This window comes from Lichenostomus cassidix, unplaced genomic scaffold (assembly GCF_008360975.1).
Source record: "Lichenostomus cassidix isolate B80296 unplaced genomic scaffold, HeHo_3.0 HiC_scaffold_643, whole genome shotgun sequence".
In the NCBI taxonomy this organism is placed as follows: Eukaryota; Metazoa; Chordata; class Aves; order Passeriformes; family Meliphagidae; genus Lichenostomus; species Lichenostomus cassidix.
Window position 1 is genome coordinate 47,065 of NW_028147914.1, and position 3,561 is coordinate 50,625.

The 3,561-nt window shown below is 46.4% G+C and overlaps 1 long non-coding RNA gene across 1 annotated transcript; it reads left to right on the plus strand.

Annotated features, from left to right (window-relative positions):
• Positions 1-1,310: 1,310 nt before the first annotated feature.
• LOC146420557 (uncharacterized) lies at positions 1,311-3,115 on the plus strand. The gene is made up of 5 exons (XR_014849109.1): positions 1,311-1,523; positions 1,723-1,795; positions 2,020-2,099; positions 2,176-2,279; positions 2,894-3,115. It is a non-coding gene; the product is annotated as an uncharacterized LOC146420557 (long non-coding RNA).
• The last annotated feature ends 446 nt before the right edge of the window (positions 3,116-3,561 follow it).

A 3,561-nucleotide genomic window follows, 5' to 3' on the forward strand; every position in this document is an offset into this window, starting at 1 on the left:
ACTTTGTACGGATCCTGGGACGATCGGGGTCTCCCAGACAGGTGCTCTAAGTCTCACCTTCAGACCGGCTGTCACAGATCCTGGGGCGATCGGGGTCTCCGCGACGGGCGCTCTAAGTCCATCTGCAGGTCACTTACTTTGTACAGATCCCCACCTTACTTACTAGAAGCCTCACTTTTGGATGCCGTCTTTGATGTGAGGCACGTACCTCGTGACGTTATGAACCTGCTGAAAAAATTTCAAGCATCACACTCTATACAATCGGGAATTCCAGTAAGTTGTAAAAAAAAAAAAAAAAAAATAAAAAACTCCTAAACAATGAAATACAGAACAAAAAAGGCACAAAAACCAAAATAAAAAAAAAGCCAAGAAAAACCAAAATCAAACAAAAAGCCCTAAATCCACACCAACATGCACAACCCCCCCTCCAGAAAATAATAAAGAAACCGGGCTTAAAAAAATACCAAAAACCGGCCTAGAAAAATTAGGTTCCAAAACACCAAAAACACCCCAAACAAAATCTGATTCCAAAATACCAGAATAAGCTAGTTTCAAAATAATAGAAAAACAAATCTCAAACCATCAGAAAAACAGGTTGCAAAATGTCAGTTTTAAAGTACCAGAACACTAAGTTTCAAAATGCCAAAACCACCCAGTTTCAAAACGCCAGGACACCAAGTTCCAAACTGCCAACGGAATTCTATTTCAGATTTCAAAATAGTGGCGGAGAAGACTGGTTCTTTTCCACAAAAATGAAAGCCTGGCACCCCAGTGTTTTAGGGCAGACAATAGGCTGTGTAGGGGAGGGAACAAGCAGCTGACTCTTCTCCACCTGCCCCCCCGCCTTTCAAGGAGCAGCAAACGCTTCTACCTGTACCCCGGTACCAGAAGTCTCGTACGGGAGCGAGCTTTGCGCATTCTTAACCCCAATGGCCCGCAACAGTCGGTTGCTTTTCTCGCTTTTATTTATAATGCGTAACACCCTAATTAGAGAGCTCCATACAACATTCACATCGTTACTAATCTTCCCTACTTAGGTCACATGTGGAATACTACTTAGCAATCAGCAAAGAATAATTCTACAAGTTAGCAACAAATTATTCAACTTACGCAGGTATGCTGCCAAAACACAAAGTTTCATTTCTTACCTCATTTACGCCCTTTTGCTTGATGCAGCTGTATAAAATAATAAAGTATAGTAATTTCCCTGAAGAGTTTTCTTCTCTATCAAGCCCTTTACTCACCAGAAAGGTAAGTCAGAGGAACCTAAGAGCAACAGCTGCTCTGAGGGCTTTGATACCCAATGGTATTTGCCTCCTCCCTTTTTTCAGGCATGCTGGGAACGAGAGGCGGGCCCAGCCAGGGGTATATTAACCCCAGCCTTTGGCTAAGGGGTTTATTTTCTCTCTGGAGTTCACTGGAGTCAGAGCTGTCTTCTCATTTAAAGGAAGGGGCTTTTTCAGCTCAGGTTTTTTCAAGCAGGTGCTTTTGGCATCTAAAGCAAGAGAGGCTTTGAAGACATGGTGAGGAAGGTAGCGCTGAATGCAGTGAGTATTTAAGTTCATTATTTTGGGTTGTATGTTCAGAGTTGGTAAGATGCTTTTGTGCTTTGTAATTTAACAGAATTTGTATTTTGATGTTGGTTTTCTTTTTCTAAGAAGCATTGGAACTTCCTGAAATTCCTGATTGTGTTAAGTGTGGCGCTTGGAACTTTTTCATCAGATTCATCATGTCAAAAAAGAGACCTGCCTCTTGTCAAAGATGACATCCAAAGCTGAGGCTTCCAGTAAGTAAGGTGAGGATCATTACAAGGAGAAGGAGAGTGAGCAGGGCACTAGGTTAGGAATTACAGGGGAGTGAGGTGAGGGGTTGAAGGCAGCACAGTGGGAAATAGTGTCCACTGAGGGGCCCCGTAAGACCTTTCCCCAAGACCAGCAGGTGCGTTTATGTGTGCTAAGGCGCACAAATACACCCCCTCCTCACAGTAGCGGCACGTAATTCTACCTCTCGGTAACCCAGGTGTCCATCATAATGACAGCCACAGCCTTCAAGTGGGGATGAAGCTGGAGACTTAAAGGCCTAAGTGCACTTAGGAAATGGCAAGTGGCTGGATTGTGGGGATTTGTCCCACGTGCTGCTAAACTCATGCATTGACTTTGGTTTTCTTTTTCGTAGCCAACTAAGGAGCTCACCAGCCATACCGGGGCCTTCCGAGAGAGCCGAGGCGGACTCCCTTTGCGTCCAGCGTGGATTCCCGTTGCCGGCCGTCTAAAAGATAAGTTGGGGGCCATAACCCAGAGATGGGACGATAGCGGGGTAGCAGGCCAGAAATTCCCGTGAGAGATCTAAAAATTAGCTCAGGGAAAGAGATGTTCTCTGAGGGACTTCTTAGTAGAGCCAGAGGCGGCAGCAGCTTTACTTTGTTTGCAACCGTAAGGATGCACAGCACGGAGCAGTTCCAGTTTGTGTCACGTTGTCTGGCGTCTTTTGTCGTCTGCTCTGTCTTTGGGATGTCTCAGATCAATTGTCTCTGTCTGTTGTGCTTTATTGCGAGCGTCGGTTGGCATCTCTGGGTTCTCAAATATTTGCGCTTCTCGGTCCGATGCCAGCGTGATTTGTTCTTATTCTTGTCTCGGCCGTGTCTTGGAACCGCGTATTGGAAGCGTGGAGTCAGATGTGTTTTGAGGCCTTGTTCCCGGCTGTATTGCCATCCATCCTTTCCGGGTGTGAGTTGTAACGTCTTAGGGCTTGTAAGGATGCGTGGAGCGTTCTGAACGTAGCATTATCTCACAGCCATCTTGATCATTGTGACTGACCGTTCTTGTAACAGATTGCTGATGTTCCCCTTAGCTCATGCGTTGATGTTTGGCGTTCTTTTTTGTAGTAGACTAAGAGAGAGAACTGCCTGGTGACAGCAGGAACTTCCGAGATGTCAAGGAGGTGTTCTTTGTCACCAGACACGGATTCACATCCCTGGATGTCTAAGGGATAAGTCAAGCACTATTACTCACAGAGGGGATGGAAGCCGGGTGCCAGGCTAGGACTCGCCGGGAGGGATTGTTGTATTAGCTTTGGACGTGGGGATGTCCAAAAAAGGGCCCCTTAGGTCACGTAAAGGGAGACCCTGACTTCTGATGATGACGCAGAGCTGCGCAGGGCAGGGCGGTCCTGGTGTGTGTCGCATCGCTTGTCTACCGTGCGTTCCCTGTCTTTTGTGTGTCTTGCGTTGCATATCTTTTGCCTCACCCCTTTGAGGGGATTATCTAAAAGGCCAGGCCATCCTTACCATCTCTGATCTCCGTGTTCCTCGGCTTGGCGCCGATATCTTTGAACCTTCAATGCCCGAGCTCAGGTGTGCATCAGAATCTCTGCATCTCTTTAGAAGCATCGAGTCGGAAGCCTTTTACAGTCTTGTTCTAAGCCATATCGACAGCTGTACATGGCAGTGATCCATTATAGCAGGCTAGGACTTGTAAGGGTGTACATGGCAGTGATCCATTATAGCAGGCTAGGACTTGTAAGGGTGTGTGGTCAGAATCTTGTCCCTATCTTCGTGATTCA